Source organism: Rhododendron vialii, chromosome 6a (genome assembly GCF_030253575.1).
Source record: "Rhododendron vialii isolate Sample 1 chromosome 6a, ASM3025357v1".
Lineage (NCBI taxonomy): Eukaryota > Viridiplantae > Streptophyta > Magnoliopsida > Ericales > Ericaceae > Rhododendron > Rhododendron vialii.
In genome coordinates this window covers 40,042,438-40,060,863 of record NC_080562.1, presented here as the reverse complement: position 1 = coordinate 40,060,863, position 18,426 = coordinate 40,042,438, and the positions used below count along the sequence as shown (strand labels likewise).

At 38.2% G+C, this 18,426-nt stretch overlaps 4 pseudogenes; 2 read left to right on the top strand and 2 right to left on the bottom strand.

Annotated features, from left to right (window-relative positions):
* The window catches only part of LOC131330929 ((-)-germacrene D synthase-like), a 92,765-nt pseudogene that overhangs the window by 58,288 nt on the left and 16,051 nt on the right, over positions 1–18,426 (top strand).
* On the top strand, positions 519–7,148 carry LOC131330926 ((-)-germacrene D synthase-like; annotated as a pseudogene).
* LOC131330932 ((-)-germacrene D synthase-like) lies at positions 3,490–16,708 on the bottom strand (annotated as a pseudogene).
* Positions 10,058–11,768, bottom strand: LOC131330933 (uncharacterized mitochondrial protein AtMg00810-like; annotated as a pseudogene).

The window sequence follows — 18,426 nt, the reverse complement described above, 5'->3', positions numbered from 1 at the left end:
TAGCCAGGTTGGACATGTTCTACTTCTGACATAAAAATTGAAAGGGCAATTTTTTAGGTTAATTAAGAACATTCGTGAGACGAACCTGGGCATTGCAGAGGAATGGAGGGTCCAAAATTCATTATCCGCTGCACATGGGTAAACGGTGACCATAAAGGTTCGCATCTTGCTGGGTATCTTTTTTAATCTAAAGTTGAATATTTTAAAGAACACTGAATGGAACAAGTTAATCCGAACTGGTTGCGAGTGCTATGAACCCTACGACCGTATCTCCTTTAAATTATTTGAAAAGAACAATCAATTTCCTTGATTTTAGTTATTCCCAATCAATCGATAAGGGGTGGCTACCTAAGAGCCCGTTTAAATTATAACAACTTGAGTTTTTAGTCAACACACATCACCGTCTTTGTGGATTCGACTCCAGTCTTACCGGATATTATGCTACGTCGGTGTCTGTCCTACACTTGGGGCAATCCATTAATTTAGGACTAGAAAACCATCAAGCAATCTTTATTATATAATTTTTTTAGAATAGGAGGACATCCAAACTCTATAAATAGCAAGTACGAGAGCTCTTCTGTCTATCCAACCAGCTAGAGAGTGAAAGCAAGGACTAAAAGAGTGTTCTTTCTGGTTTAGTCGAGCTCCCCCTTCTCTTAACCGTTCATAGCCTCCAAAGCAACCCACTAGGAAAATGGAAATAAACTCTAGCCCAACTCTTACATTAACCCATGGCAAAGTATCCGAGGTCAGCCCACGTCGCCCTGCCAATTTTCATTCGAGTGTTTGGGAAGATTATTTCCTTGCCTACGCTTCTGTTGCCATGGTAAAATTGTCTCAGATTGTTTTGAATCATATGTAGAATACTTAAAATTAAATCCTTACAGCCTTCCAAAATGATTAACATAAATGCTATTTTTTTATATTAATCTTGGTTTAGGATATATAGTGAAAAACAAACATAAAAATATTCTTATTTGATTGAGTTACATAGTAATATATATAATTTCACTATCTTCGTTTCCATCATGTATACTTTCGTCATTCTCTTCACAAAGCCAAGATTGTCATAGATATTTGATTTCGTGGTTACAAATGTTTCCATAATATTTTGGTGACAAGTACTCTTGTTTGAACACTATATAGTCATAGACGTACTATGTGGCACCCATTATTTGTGGCATGTTTAGTATCATGTAAGACACTACGTTAGACTAGTTCCAAATGAGCATATTTATTATTGTTTCCATAGGAACTGGATGTTAAAACGGAGCAAAGAATTGAGCAGCTCAAAGAAAAAGTAAGAGAGATGATAGTGGCAAGTGCTAATAAACCTTCACAGAAGTTGAGCTTGATTGATGCAATTCAACGCCTCGGTGTGGGCTACCATTTCGAAACCGAGATTGAGACAACATTACAGCACATATATGAAACCTATCATGAAATGGCCAACAATGAAGATCTTTACACTGTGGCTCTCTCATTTCGAGTGCTTAGACAGCAAGGACATCATGTCTCCTGTGGTAATGCTCTTTTACTTATTACCCATATTAATTTTGTTACATCCCCGATTTTTGTAGTACCCATATTTTGGTTGAAATCTGTTATTCGCCGCGAAAAGATATATAAACCTAGACGCACACACATTGAATGTGTACTGTGTGTGTGTGTGTTCCTATGTGAATGTGAATGTGTATATGTAAGTATTTGTAATTGATCGAGAAAAGTTCATCAAAAAGTAGGAAACAGGACCAATTAAGATTAAAAAAAAAGGGCGTATAAATGACGATAAAGGAGACCTTGGAAATCATATATATGTTCTCGGAAAACATAGCCAAAATGTTTTTTTTATGGAGCCCGGAAAACTTTTTATTTTTTTCTTAGTGATCTTTTTGCTTGTGAAATTACCAATATTTAATTTACCTGTCGTTGACTGCAATTGTGCTAATAGGATTTTTGAATACTAAATCCTATACAGATAGTAAACAACAATTATAGGATTCACCATACGTTAAAATTGATAAACTTAATAGGATTGATCGTCATCGATGTTTCTAAACAATGATCGAAGAATATAAAAAATTAGGTGATCAAGGGCAAGAATATAAAAAATTAGTTCAAAAAATAATAAACACCTTTATGACTACTTTCATGAAAGTTTTTGGAGCCGCAACTACTGATTGTTGTTATAATTTCTGTTAATTTTCATATTTCTAACATCCAGGCGATTGCTCATGTTTTTTAATGGTTTAAACAGATGTATTCAACAAACTCAAGGACAACGAAGGGAAATTTAAGGAATCGTTGATTGGTGATGTGAGAGGATTGTTGAGTTTGTACGAAGCTACATATCTGAGTGTACATCAAGAAGATATACTAGATGAAGCATTGGAGTTTACCACCACTCACCTCAAATCTGCACTACCAAACTTGAGCAATGATGCAATCGCAGCACAAGTAGTTCATGCTCTAAATCAGCCCATCCACAAGGGCTTGCCAAGGCTAGAGTCAAGGCGGTATATTTCCTTGTATGAGCAAGATGATTCCCAGAACAAAACTCTATTGACTTTTGCGAAATTAGATTTCAACTTAGTGCAGAAATTGCACCAGAGGGAGCTAAGCAAATTCACAAGGTGACTCTCCAGCAACTTTTCATTCTTTATCTTTGGGGGTACTGTATCATCTTTTCTGAAGGCTTTTTAGCTTTTTTTCGAAAAAAATGCTACATTATTTGTTCATCTTCATTATAAGGAAATCCATAAAATTGATGCATATTCAAAAAAGAACACTGAATGCCAAAAAAATTGTAAATTTTCTAAGGGGTTGTAGTTCAATTTTTTTTTTTGAGGGGTTTGCCTCTTTTACTCCTTTGCGTTGAAATTTAAAATTTTTTTTTTCTTTTGTAGCTCCTTGACGAGAATTACCCAAATAAAAGAATTCTTGGAATGAACGAATTGAGATAAAATAGCATTAATTGAAATTGAAAAGGACAGAAAATTTTCTGTTTCCTCGTAACTAATGAGATAGAACTCATACCGGTAGTTGACATTAAATCCTATCAGTCCTCTACGATGAATGGAAAAAGAAAACAAAAGTTTGTTTGAAAGAAGAAGAAATTGTTTTCTTGAAATCCAAAATAGGGCACTAATACCCTGGATCTTACATGTTTCATGGTACAATTTTTTGTTTAGGTGGTGGATTGATTTGGACGTTGCAAGAAAATTACCTTTCGCAAGAGGCAAGAAAATTACCTTTCGCAAGAGACAGAGCGGTGGAGTTGTTCTTTTGGATATTGGGAGTCTACTACGAGCCCCAATATTGTCTTGCTATAATGATTCTAAGCAAAGTCATTGCCTTGATTTCCATTCTTGATGACTTGTATGATGCTAGCAATGCTACCATCGAAGAACTTGTGCTCTTCAATGATGCAATTCAAAGGTTAAATTCACCCGTCCTGATATTAATTTTGATTTGAGAGAGAGAGAGAGAGGGGGAGAGTCATGATCAAAACACTAGCAACTTAAAAGTTGACTTTTAATTTTGTTTTTTTTGTTTTTGGTAGTAAACACAAAGTACGTTTTTATTAATTTGTGGCGACTTATTAATCATAATCTCATAGCTGTAGCAGACACAACAAATAACACAAGTTTTTTACACAATAGCCTAGCCATCGAAATGATGGTTGAGATTAGAAGTACCTCCTCTCTATCCTCTCTCCATCTCACCTGATCTCTCTCTTCCCCTCAATCTCACGTTCTGCTCTCTCCCCTCCCCTACCTCACGTTCTCTCTCTCTCTCTCTCTCTCTCTCTCTCTCTCTCTCTCATCACCATCTCCGGCGAGCCTCTCCTCTCCAGTGAGCCCACCGGCGGTTCTGATTTCTTGATCTATTTTTATTAAAGATCATCTCTTTGCTATTCTGATTAGGTTATTCCTGCATTTGACAAACATCTTGGGGATTTTCGGCCATTTTTAGAGGAGTAATTGGGTCTTGTAAGGTAAAAAGAAGAACAGGGATTTGATTCATAATTAATTGTTTCCTTCAGTTAAGGGTTACCAGATGCAGAGAACTAGATGCAAAAGAACTTGTGAACGAGGAAGCATACGGACTAACATGAATTTCTGTCTTGACATCACAAGTAGGGAGAACCATGTTGTACCAGTTCTTTTGCTTTCACAATTCCAACAAGTGATTTTATTATATTTTATTTATCAATTAAGGGTTCCAAGAATTCTTTTACTTGGGTTCTTATCAAGGAGCTACAAAAGAAAAACATAGTTTCAAAAGAAAAACACCTCCTTTCTCGATGGGTCTTGGTGCGTTGGAATCTTCTCGCCAAGCCACACAAGACTCAACAGTCAGAAATTGGTTTCCATCAGATTTTTGGGTCCGTGACTCTAGGACAGAACTCGACCTCTGTACGCCTCCATTCTCAATGGGTCTTGGTCTGTGATTTTTTGGTATGTGATTCGGTGATTTAGATCAGATTTTTGGGTCTCTCTCGCGGTGCTCATATCACATGGGGACGGCGGGGAGTGGATGCGTTAGATGGGGTCGCCGGAGATGGGCTGGCCGTTATTGCGGTCAGCCGGACATGGAAGTATCAAAATAGGTGTGAGTGGAACCAACTTATGCTAAGAGTATAGATTTCGGAATCTAAAAGTAGCATCTAAAGTTATTCCTATCTAAATTTGGTTTCCACAACGATGGCTGTGGACCTTGGCCATTTCCCATAACCTATGTGATTTTCAGGTGGGAAGTCAATGCCCCGGATCAACTTCCTGACTACATGAAACACTTTTATCAGAAGATTTTGGATACTTACAACGTATTTGATGCTGAAATGGCCAAGCAAGGAAGATCATACCGAGTTGAATACGCAAAATCCGCCGTACGCCTTGAACAAACTTACTCATTTAAATTTATTACTATGAGTAATAATACTAAAATTTCGTCCAACATTAGTTGTATGATAAAACTGAAAACTGAAAGCTGAAAAATTAAGTATTGAAAACTGAATGCCGATTTTTTCTACAGAAAAGCTATTTGATAAATATACTAAGCACTAAATTAAAAATAATAGATTAATTTTAGCTCGGATTCTTTCTTAATTTACTAAAGTTGCAATGTACTGGTGGAGTGGTGATGGAGTGAGGGTGGTAGTGGTGGTGGAGTGATGAGGGTGGGGATGGAGTGGGAGTGGTGGTGGTGTAATGGTGGTCATGGCGGTGGAGTAATGGTGGTGCGATAGTGGCGTTGTGGTGGTGTTGTAGTTATGGTAGTGGTGGTGGTGGTGGAGCGCTAGTGGTGGCCGAGTGGAGGGGTGGGGTTAGTGTTGGTGTAGTGGTGGTAGTGGATTGATGGCGATGGTGATGATCGATGATGATGATGAGTGGTAGTGGTAGTGGAGTAGTGGTGGTGAATTGGTTGTAGGAGTGGTGTGGGGTCGGGGGGAGTGGCAGTGGTTGTGGTGGTATATTATATAGGGTAAACTACAGTTTACCCCCTTTAACTAAGCTTTACGTGCACTTTGCCCCCTCTAACTTTTTGTTTTGACACTCAATCCCCTCTAACTAACTGAAATTCAAACGGTCATAACTTCAAACGGTCATAACTTCTTTGTCTAAAATCGAAAACTTGCAAATTGTATATTGATTTCGAGGTCTTGAAGTCAGATTTCTAATGACACCAAAATCATATCACAATTCAAAGCACACAGAAAGTTATGATCAAAACGGTCTTTCTATCTACCAGCCCTTACTCTTTTGATCACAACTTTCTGTGTACTTTGAATCGTGATGTGATTTTGGTGTCATTAGAAAGCTGACTTCAAGACCTCGAAATTGATATATAATTTGCATGTTTTCGATTTCGAACGAATAAGTTATGACTGTTTGAAGTTATGAACGTTTGAATTTCAGTTAGTTAGAGGGGGTTGAGTGCCAAAAAAAGAAGTTAGAGGAGGCAAAATGCACGCAAGGCTTAGTTAGAGGGGGTTAACTATAGTTTACCCTATTATATATGTTGTATGGTGATTGCAAACACACAAGAATTCAATTTTAGCCTATATTTTAAGTGACACTTGACTTGTTAAGTAATGTACAATGTGGTTATCAAACCTACTTAATCACATATTAATTAATTGATTCAGTTTTAAGTATTGAATTTAAGTTATCAAACAACCCTACTCATTGTCCTCAAAATTGCATGCAGTTGAAGGACATGGCTAGAGCATACTTGGCTGAAGCCAAATGGTATCACGACGGCTATGTTCCAACTATGGAAGAGTATATGCTAGTTGCACAAGCGAGTAGTGGTGTCCGATCACTTGTCACCGTTTCCTTTGTTGGAATGGGAGAGCTGGTGACCAAATCGGCTTTTGATTGGATTCGTAGTGACCCGTTAATTGCTCAAGCTACAGAAGTGATTGGCCGACTCATGGACGACGTGGCTGGCCACGAGGTAAGATTGATGACTAGTTTGATATATAACTTGTTCTAAAAGCCCATATACAAATGGATTAATGCAATATATATGTTTGAAATATGGTTCATCATGCCTGGAACTTTCTCGAAGAAGGTTGCTTATCCATGGCACTTGATCCTGTAAAGTGTAAACCCGACCCGAATGAATCGTTTATCTCGAATTCAAGATTCTAATTTTCAACCATGTTAAGGGCTGTCAATTAATTAGCACAGATAGAGAAATAACTAGGGAGGGTGCATGGAATTATGACATCCTTTGTACTACCTCTTTTGCATGCTAACGTTTGTGATGGTGCAACTGTAGTTTGAGCAAGAAAGAGGTCACACAGCCTCAGCAGTTGAATGCTACATGAAACAATATGGTGCAACACGTGAAGAGGCCGTCGTTGAATTTCAGAAACAAGTTACAAATGCATGTAAAGACATCAACTCAGAGTGTCTCCGGCCAACTGCTGTCCCAATGCCTCTCCTCATGCGAGTTCTCAATCTGGCACGAACATTTCATTTTGTATACAAGGATGGATCAGATTGCTACACAACTCTTGGAACCAAGTTCAAGGAAATTGTAACCTCAGTACTCGTTGATTCATTGCCAATTTGAAATATCTCTTGCATAAAGTTGAGCCCAAAGTTCGAGTAATCGTATGAATAGCTATTTGTATCTCTATATCGCCAAAAAACATATAATAAGCACGTATGTTATCATAGATTGCTCTAGCGTTTGAAGAAATAAAGAGATTCTTCTGAAGTATGGCCTTGTTTTGATCAAACAGGCCAGTGGTTAGGAATCCTCATTGTGTGCAATGTATGGATTATCCCATGGAGAAGAAATAAAGTTTGACTTTTGTTGTTGTTTGTCCCTGACGAGTATATCTCTTCAGAAATGATTTTTACAACACTCATTCACACACCGAGGTTAATTTTCTACTAACCTCAATATATATTTAAATAATGAACCATACTCTCAATATTTCGGTTGGTTTATAAATAGCAACGGATCAACTAGGGCATCAGGGGTGAACACACTCTCAAAGAAAATGAAAATCCTCCTGTAGTTTTAACAATGTGTTGCAAGGTAATCAAAATCATCAAAGTTCGCACCCCGTAATCGTATGATTTTGCAACAATATATCTGAATTTGGATTCGTTCGTGATTTTATTTTAGACCATATTTTGTAATCAGTCATCTATGTATCTTACCTTGTGGCCAACCATATCATCCATGAGTCTGCAAATCACAGATGCAGCTTCAAGAATTAATGGATCACTTGACACACATTTGAAACCCTCTTCGGTCACCAGATTCCCCATGCCACCAAGGGAAGTTGTTGCAAGCATTTTGTAATTGCACCGGTGTTACAAGGGCAACTCTCATATACTCTTCCATACTCGGAACATAACCTTCGTGAAACCATCGGGCTTCCTCAAAGTATGCTCTTCATCTGGAATTTTTTAAAATGAGCGATTAGTATTAAAGAAATTTTATTTTTTGTTTTCCACAACACAAAATATAACTCGGGTTGTGGCTTACTGCAGATTTTGCATAGTTGACACAATATGATCTTCCTTCATTGGCCATTTCTTAATCAATCATGTAAACATCCAATAGCGCTTGATTGCACAGTTTCATGTATTCTGGGAGTTGATCCACAGCACTAATTTCCCACCTGAAAATCATCGTCCTTTTGTTAAATAACTAGCAAGCCTTGCATTATTCGTAGGTTGTGTTGGGATCGTTGATTTTATGAAGCTAATTCTATTTATATCGAAAATCATTTTTCAAATTTTAAGCCATTAATCTATCACTATCACTTATCCATCTTGAAATCTCAATCTCAAAACAACTGAAGTGATTTTGATACTTCTAAGGATTCATATCAAAACAAATGTCATGAACAGGGATATGAGTTTTAACCTTTGATCAATTGCATCAGTGACGAGCACAAGTTCTTCCAAGGTACCATAGACATCATAAATGTCATCAATAATTGAAGTCAAGGCAATCACTTTGATTAGAATCCTCCTAGCAAGAAAATATTGGGGCTCAAAGTACACTCCCTGTATCCAAAAGTAGCACTCCACCACTTGAAAAACATATATAAACAAAAAAGGAAGTACCAAGAAACAAGGTCAACATCTCAGACTTGTTAAATCACAACGATTCGAATTGAACAACAAAGAAAATCTTATGATTTCACTTATCTCCTTCTGATGTAACTTTAGCAAGCAGTTGAAATCCAATTTCGTAAAATCCAATAGAGTTTTGTTGTGGGAATCCTGTTGTTCATAGAAGAGGATGTAATGCCGTGCCTCGAGTCTTGCCACTATTGCCAGGCCCTTGTGGATGGGCAAATTTAGAGCGTGAACTACTTGTGCTGCAATAGCATTGTTTAAGTTGGGTACTGCGGAGTTGAGGTGTGTTGTCGTAAAATCCAGTGCTTCGTCTAATATATCTTCTCAACGCACCTTCAGATGTGTAGCTTCGTACAGGCTTACCATTCCCCGCACATCACTAATTATAGATTCTTGAATTTTTCCTTTACTGTCCTTGAATTTGTTAAACACATCTGTGTAAACCATTCACCACATGATTAACGAGGCGAGAAAAGTACATAACACGTACTTATATATACTATAATACATAAAAGAGAATTACCACAAGAGATATGATGTCCTTGTTGTCTCACCAGCCGAAATAAGAGCCACAGTATAAAGGTCTTCATCGTTGTGTGTGAAAGTGACAACCGTTGAGAGGTGATTTTGAAATCTCATGAAACCCTAGCCCTTCGCCTCGTTTCCCTTCATCGCGCCTCCTTCGGTGGGCGGCCTTCCTCCACCCACACCCACTCCAATCCCTCTCTCTCCATCCCTTGCAACTCTTTCCAACTAATCCCTCTCTGTCACTATATCTTGACGGCGTTCCCTGTTTCTCTGTGCCAACTCAAGGTTTTTGTCGATCTATACAAATTGACGAAACTATTTGCCCAAATATACATTTTTTCAAACAATTTTTAAAAATAGTACAAAATAAAAAATGGCCATTACGTAGCATAACGCCCATTACGTAATGGATTTTTGAAGGCCCAATACTGTTATGGGTGAAAATAACGGTGTTACGCAAATTCACGTGTGTATCGGCCATTTTGTATTGCATAAAGGCCACTACATCCCGTTACATGACCGTTACACCCCGTTACACTTGCTAGTCCTTGAAAAAAATTCACGAGTGCGGTATCTGATTCCCGTTAAACATTGACCGATACTCCCGATATCTGTTACTCGCAACCGTTACGCCAACCAATACCAATTTAAAACCATGGTCACGCGTATGCAATGTGCGTTATCTGCACTGACATATACTCCACGGACCAGGTTGGTATCTAGTGTGTATCAGGCACGCCTAATATGCGTTATGCATATACGATAAGCGTGATGCATATCGATCTTTTTTCTTTGTTCGCTGTGGTCGTCGTTTCACTGATAAGTGTATCATCCTAATTACAATACAATCGGAATTAATTGCAATCAAACTGAAGTCAAGGGGATCAAGGAAATCACATTATATAATATTGTATCAGGACATGATTACGATATAATCTAACATCCCCCCTTAAACTCAAGGTGGTAGTGCAGATGCTAGCTTGAGTTTGGACACTAAATCAAGAAAACGTCCACGAGGATGAGCCTTTGTGAAGATATCTGCGGTCTAGTTAGTTGAGGAAACTGAGAGAAGGCGAACGCTACCTTGAACAACATGTTGTCGGATGAAGTGACAATCAATCTCAATATGTTTGGTGTGATCATGAAACACATCATTGCGAGCAGTTTGAACAGCACTTTGATTATCACAACAAAGTGTAATGGCAGTGGAATGAATAACACTCATATCAGTGAGGAGCCATTGAAACCATATTAACTCCCGAGTAGTGTCAACAATAGCACGATACTCGGCCTCAGTACTTGAGTGAGAAAAAAGCGATTGCTTCTTACTTCGCCAAGAGATGAGAGAGTCGCCAAGAAAGAAGCAGTAGCCTGTGGTAGATCGACAATCAGTGGGATCACCAGCCCAATCAGCATTACAATATGCACATAACTCAAGAGAAAAATGTGCTGAATAGTAGAGGCTATAGAATAGGGTGCCTTTGACATAGTGAAGAATCCGAAGGACAGCTTCAAAATGAGTCGATCGAGGAACACACATGAACTGACTAACTATGTGAACAACATAAGCAATGTCAGGTCAGGTGACAGTAAGATACACAAGACTGCCAACCAATTGGCGATAATGAGTGGCATTAGGAAGTGGCGAACCATCCAAAGGAGTGAGTAGAGTGGTCGGCTCAAGTGGGGTGGATGCAGTAATCTTGTTGTCGGTGATACTAGCACGACTAAGAAGATCAGAAGCATACTTAGCCTGAGTGAGATAGTAGCCGTTAGATGTAAATGAGATCTCAAGACCTAAGAAGTAGTTCACAATACCTAGATCCTTCATCTGAAATTGCTTGTTGAGAAAGGCTTTAAGATCAGAAATACCAACATTATCATCGCCAGTAATAATCATGTCATCAACATAGAGAAGAAGAAAAATGATACCACGTGCAGACTTTAGGATAAAAAGTGCCGAATCATACTGGCTAGAAGAGAATCCAAAATTCTAAATAGTGGTGCTGAATTTGGCAAACCAGGCACGTGGAGCTTGCTTGAGACCATAAAGAGCGCGATTAAGTTTACACACTTTGATTGGAGGATGATTATACCCAGGTGGAGGCTGCATATAAACTTCTTCGGTAAGATCACCATTGAGAAAGGCATTCTTGATGTCCATTTGATTTAGACTCCACTTGCGCACCGCAGCAACTGCAAGTAAACTCTGAACAGAAGTGAGACGAGCAATTGGCGCAAAAGTTTCCTCATAGACAATACCATACTCTTGAGCAAAACCCTTTACAACCAGATGAGCTTTGTAACGCTCTATGGAGCCATCAGATCGAGTCTTTATCTTGAAAACCCACTTAGAACCAGTAAGAGTTTAGCCAGGAGGAAGGTCAACGATATCCCAAGTGTATGTTTTATCCAAATATTGTAATTCTTCTGCCATTGCTTGCTGCCAAAGAGGGTTAGAACTTGCCTCACGGTAGGAGTGAGGTTCATGCTGAGAAAGGATAGTAGAAAAATAATGATAATCACGAAGATGAACAGGTACTTTCCTTACCCGAGTAAAACGACGAAGTGGTGAATCATCAGATAAAGGTGGTGCAGAAAGCTCAATAGGAGGATCATCAGATAGAGGTGGTGTAAAAAGCTCAAATAGAAGGAGAGCTGGATGATGTAAAGGGCTCAGGCTCAGGAAGAGATGAGTCATAAGGAGTAGGATCATCAGACAGAATCGGCGCCTCAGGATAGGTCGTATAAGGAAGCTCAAAAGAACCTGTATCAACATCATCAAGGAATATATCTGCAGAAAGGTCATTGAAGAAAGGAGAAGCAAACACAACTGGTAAATGAAACTTGGACGTAGAAGAAAACATTTTGTGTTCCCAAAATATGACATGCTGAGAAATGTGAAGACGTTGGGAAAAGGGATCCCAACATTTATATCTTTTATGCTCAATCGAATATCCTAAAAAGTAACAGAGATGAGCGTGTGGTTCCAAAATTGTCCGCTCATGAGGTTGTAAGAGAACAAAACAAACACATCCAAAAACTTTGAGAAGACTATAGTTTGGCAATATACCATATAATCGTTCATAAGGAGACTAATTCCCAATGGTAGGGGATAGGATACGATTAATGGTATAAATAGCAGTGAGAGCAGCTTCCCTCCAAAGTCGCTCAGTACAAGAGGCATCTATAAGAAGTGCACGAACAGTATCTAGAATGTGTCTATACTTACACTCAGCGCAACCATTTTGTTGAGAAGTGCCAGGACAAGACCTATGTGTCAAGGTTCCATTTTGGCGAAGAAATTTTAAAAATTCTATTTCTTTATATTCCATAGCATTATCAACATGAAAAACTTTAATTGGGCGAGAAAATTGAGTTTGGACCATTTTAGAAAAATCATAATAAATCTGTTGTAATTCAGATCTATTTTTCATGAGATATAACCATATATGTAAAATGAGAATAATCATCTACGAAAATAACAAAATATTTAGATCCACCCATGGTGGTGTTCGGTGAAGGTCCCCAAATATCAGAATGAACTAAATCAAAAGGAGCAGAGGAGAAAGAGTCATCCAAGGAAACGACAATGCTGGTTGTTTAGCAAGTTGACAAGAAAGACAATCTACATGTTCATCTTTAACAAAACCTAAATGTCCACTTGAAACTAGGGTACGTATTCAACCAAAAGACACATGACCCAATCCAGAATGCCACATACCAAGAGAATTAGAAGAATTAACGTAAACGAACATTGTGATTGACTCAGTGGAGGTGCAGAATTGAGAGATGAGAATTGGGATGGAATATGAAGATTGACGAGTTGATACAGGCATCCGACCTTACGCCTATCCCAAGAGTTTTACCTGTCCAAGGATCCTGCACATGACAACCAATAGTAGAAAAGACAACGTTAAGTCCAAGTTCACACAATTGACCCATAGAGATTAAATTCAATGTAAGTGTAGGGATCAAATATGTATCAAATAGAGATATGGTGGAAGTAGAGATATGACCAACATAACTGGCATGCATTTGAGAACCATCAGCTGTTTGGATGGCTGGAGTGTGAGAGGCATGTGACTTGGAGGAAAAAATGGTAGAATTAGATGTCATGGTTACAACAAGCTGAATCAAAGAACTATGAGGATGTACCTGTGGTAGCAAACAAGGCAGTAGAATTCTTATCAGACTTGAATAAAATACCACATTTTGAGAGAATGCCCGCAAAAACATATTGCAGTTCACTTTTGGTAAACCGAGTTGACAGAGGGTATTGTTTGAGACCTTCCAAGATGACCCGAAGGTATGACGCCATGACAGATTGCTCCATAATCAGAGAGAATGAATTGAATTAACACACCAGAGATCAGATGCAAAATACTAGAGAATAATCGAAAAAAAGAGGCGGCGTGAACCGGGTAAAAATATATGGTGCAGGGTCGATTTGAAATTGAAGCGGAAACAGAAACGAAACTGGAGTTGTGGTGTCCTTGTGTGGGTGGGTTGCGTGTGTATGGTTTTGTTGCTGACGGATAATATTGAAGCTAGCTGGGTTTTAATCTGGATGGGTCGGGTGGAATGATAATAATCAGATGGGGTTGACTTGAATTTGGAATTGGTGGGTTTGGATTTGAAATGGATTGTGGCTGTTGGAAATTGGAGATGGTTTTGATTTTAGTGGAACTGAGATGGGTTTAGGCAGTAGTAGTGAGACGGTAAGGGCAAGGCTGCAGATGGTGTTGGAAAAACTAAGTATTAAGCCTTAGCTCTGATACCATGTGAAAGTATTGAGAAAATGAGAGATATTTATACAAGGGAGAGCACCTAACTATGGAAAGAAAATCATTCTAATTACAATACAATCGGAATCAATTACAATCAAACTGAAATCAAGGGGATCAAGGAAATCACATCATATAATATCGTATCAGGGCATGATTGCAATGTTATATGATTACGATATAATCTAACAGTTTGCCTTGCCGATTGCTGTCGTAGTCTGTCTCTCCCCCCTGTTTTTGCTTGCTGAACTGTCTGGTTATGGAGGATGGTGCAGGAGCTACGCATTCTATCACAGTGTTCTTGGATAATCTCCCCAAAGATATGGATGTCGACTGGTTTCGTCAAATTTTTAGCAGCCATGGTCAGGTGATGGACGCTTTCATTCCATTCAAATGAAGTTCTAGATACAACACCAAATTTGTGTTCATTAGATATCAGACCATGGATGAGGCATCGAGAGCAATCCACGCCCTTAACGGGGTTATCATTAAGAACTTCAGCATTCAAGTCAACTTGGCTAGATACGGCAAGGCTTGTCGGAATAATTTCAAAGTGGGGACTCAAGAAGCAGGAAGAACAAGGAGGCCTTTGAATAAAAGCTAGTGGTATTTCACCAGATCCAGGTGCGACACATTCTTCTTTCATGATAGGTAAATCTGCTTATGCTGAGATCCTTAATGGTGGTTTTAAGTCTAAACCGAAACAGGTGTTTTCTCATGAAGAAGATAGGATCGATTGGTTGAATAGAAGTGAGGTGGGTAGATTGCTCTCCTTCTGTGATGTGACCTCGTTGCAAAATCTATTCATTAGTAATGAAATAAGGGATGCTCATATTCGATTATTGGGAGGTTTTAATGTTTTAATTACTTTTGAATCCAAAGAGTTGATGGAGGATTTCCTCAAGGATAAGAACAATTGCCTCCCTAAGTGGTTCTCCTTATCAGTTGAAGTTTGGCAGTACCAAAGGATTAAACCATCTAGATGTGTTCAGATTTCATGTTTTGGGGTTCCTATTAATGCTTGGAATAACAATACTTTTATCAATATTGGTAATCTCTGGGGTGAAGTCATCAAAGTGGATGAGCTGATTGCTAATAGCATTGCTTTTGATAAGGGTAGAATGTTTATTCTCACTGATAATCTGGATTGCATTAATGAAGTTGTATATATATGTCAAGATTAAGGACGAAAGTTTTTCGGTTAAAGTTGTTGAAAACCCTTGTACTGAGGCTTCTTGGGAAAATAGGATTGTTACCAATATAAAGGTTAAAAGTATGGAAGAGGATGATCATGAATCTCCCTTGCGCTTTGAGGACAGTGTTGCTATTGTGGAGATGAATAAGATCTCTAAAGATGACGTGATGGCTGATAATTTAAATAGTAATTTAAAGGATCAAAAGTTTGATTCTTTGGTGGCTGACACTTATGATGGTACTGTGAAGGGTTCGGCTACTGAGGTTAGTGCTGCTCAAAATGCTGCAGAGGATGGTTACTTCGTGCATGCAAACATTACGGTGGTCCATGATGGATTTTCGCAGGTGCATGACTCTTTGATTCCAAGGGATTCTTTGGTCCCTGTCTCAGTTGGGTAAGTTGTGTTGAATGAAGATGGGTTGTGAGCTTCTCAAGCAAAGGGAATTGATCTTATAGTAGATTTGAACCCGAAGGAAGGTAGTTGGCGCACTCAGTCTTGGGGTGAGTACCAACTATCAAGAGGGGACCAATCTAAGGAGGCTTTACAAACCCAATCTTATCAAGAGGGGACCAATCTAAGGAGGCTTCACAAACCCAATCTCTGAAAGGGGACCAATATGATTTTCAATCTCTTGGGGTTGGTATGAAGAGAAGAGTGGGGAGATGCGTTTCCAGTGATAGATTGTCCTCTAATGTCATCCTTAAATTGGAAAGGAGAGTGAGAAGATCGAAGAGGAAGATTATAAAGAAAAAACATATCGTGGAGATTAATTGGTGTTAAAATCGATGACCAAATCCTTAGAAAAAGAAGGGTTTTTCTTCTTTGCTTCTGTCCAAGGAGGCTCGAAAAACTCTGGACACTGGTCATAGGTTAGGCATTGAGCCTAGAAGGGGGGGCGGAATTTCTTGTTAAGGAAATTTGTTGAAATGCAGGAAAACGAATTAGTAGAAAGGATCAATGCTCTCAATGACCTAGAGGAGGACGATGACTTGGATGACCTTGATGATATCGAGAAAGGAGCTTCTCTCTCCTTGGAGTTTTAATTCCGAGGTTTGGCCTTCGTTTTGCCCCTTGGTTGGATCGTTGTGCGTTGGTTTTTCTTTTTTGGTTGCTTGGGCTGCTTTTTCAGATTTGTTTCGGTTGGTGTTGATGGTTTGGTGCTTTGATTTTCATTTATGCTTGTTAGGTCTTGGTGTTTTCAGGTCAGTCTTCTTTGGTTTTTATTTTTCGGTTGGCGCATTACCTTTCTTTAGGTCTTGAGTGGCTTTTTGCCGGTTTGCCCTTGATTCTCTTAATCTTTGTAATCCTTTATAAAGATTAATAAATCATTTTATCTTCATCGTTGGCCATTTCATGATAGGTTTCATAGATGTCCTGTAATGCCGTCTCAATCTCGGTTTCAAAATGGTAGGCCACACCTTGGCGTTGAATTGCATCAATCAAGTTCAACTTCTGTGAAGGTTTATCAACACTCGACACTATCATCTCTCTCACTTTCTCTTTCAGCTGCTCACTTCTTTGCTCCATTTTAGCATCTACATCCTATGAAAACCATGAAAATTCAGATGTGTTTAACAAATTCAAGGACACAGAAGGAAAAATTCAAGAATCCATAGCTGATAATGTGAGAGGAATGCGAAGCTTGTATGAAGCTACACATGCCAGGGTTCATGGAGAAGATATACTAGATGATGCACTGAATTTTACCATCACTCAACTCAACTCGATCTGCACTAAAAAAAATTAAGCAATAATCCAATTGTCACTACTACAAAAATAGATAAAGACCTCGGTTATTTGGTGTGATCTTTCACTTTTAACCTCGTATTCAAAACCGTGGTCTATCAAAGTGTAACTAAAAGTCTCTATCTTTTAACCACAGGATAAAAACAGTGATTAAAACTCATTAATACCGTGACTAAAAACATAAAAACTGTGATTAAAAAAGACAAAACCGTGACCTTTAATAGCTTAACATCTCAGTTTCATTATAAAACTGTGGTTGTTTAGAAAGTAATAATCTCAGTTTTTGAAAAAACCGAGATTGAAAGTGGCGTTTTCCTAAAGGAAAGAATCCCCCTTTATTTATCCTGCTGGGTTTTGAACCTAAGTCTCTTGAGTTTTGCATAAAAGCTTCAACCAACTGCACTACACACACTTTTCAATATATAATTGAAATATTTAATATATAACATATGCGTTTAACATTAAAATATATTTCGAATATCATTTTGAACCTTCAAATATTAAAATTAGAAATTTTGATAAACATGAAAGTTGTAGCCCTTTGTGTTATTGTTCAAACCCAATTTGAATTATCTCAATTAATAGAGTTTTGAGCATAGAGTTGTACTCGAAATACATTTGGCGACGAAACGCAACCTTCATAAATTTCATCACCAAAGGTATCCATTTGGTGACGAAATATATTTTCATCGCCGAAAGTACCCCATTTTTTGACGAAATATTTTTTTGTAGAATGGTTGAGAGTGACATTTATTTAGGGGTATTGCGCGCATAGTCGATTAAGGGGTAAGCGACTTTCAACTTTTTCTATATAAGAGTTTTCATCTCAAGTCTAAAAAAAAATGTGATGTATTCTCTAACTTACGATCTCAGTTTCTAGATGATTGAGATTAAAGATTCTTTTTATCTCAGTTTTTCAAAAACGAGATCTATTCTTTAAGTTACAATCTCACTTTTAGATTATTGAGATTAAAAAATCTTTTCATCTCAGTTTTTTGAGAATGAGATCTATTCTTGAAGTTACAATCTCACTTTTTAGATTACTGAGATTAAAAAATCTTTCCATCTCAGTTTTTTCGTATAACCGAGATTAAAACTATAGTCCATAACATTTTATTACGCTTTTACAAAAAATGAGATCTTTTTAGTTTTTGAACCGTGATCTTTATACCATTTTGTAGTAGTGTGTAGCACAAGTACTTTATGCTCTGATCAATCAACTCGTCCACACGGGCTTGTGAGACCCGAGGCACATCGTTACATCCCCGTCTACGAACAAGATGATTCCCTTGTCAAAACTCTACTAAATTTTGCGAAATTAATTGGATTTCAACCGCTTGCAAAAGTTACATCTGAAGGACCGAGCTAAGCGAAATCACAAGGTCATCGACGTTGTTAATCAAGTCGAATCGTAGTGGCTTTCACAAGTATGATATTTTTATCTTGTTTCATGGTGTCCTTAATTATCTTTATATTATTTTTCTGGGTTTTTCTAGGTGGTGGAAAGATTTAGACCTTGCAACTAAGCTACTAAATTTTGCAAGGGACAGA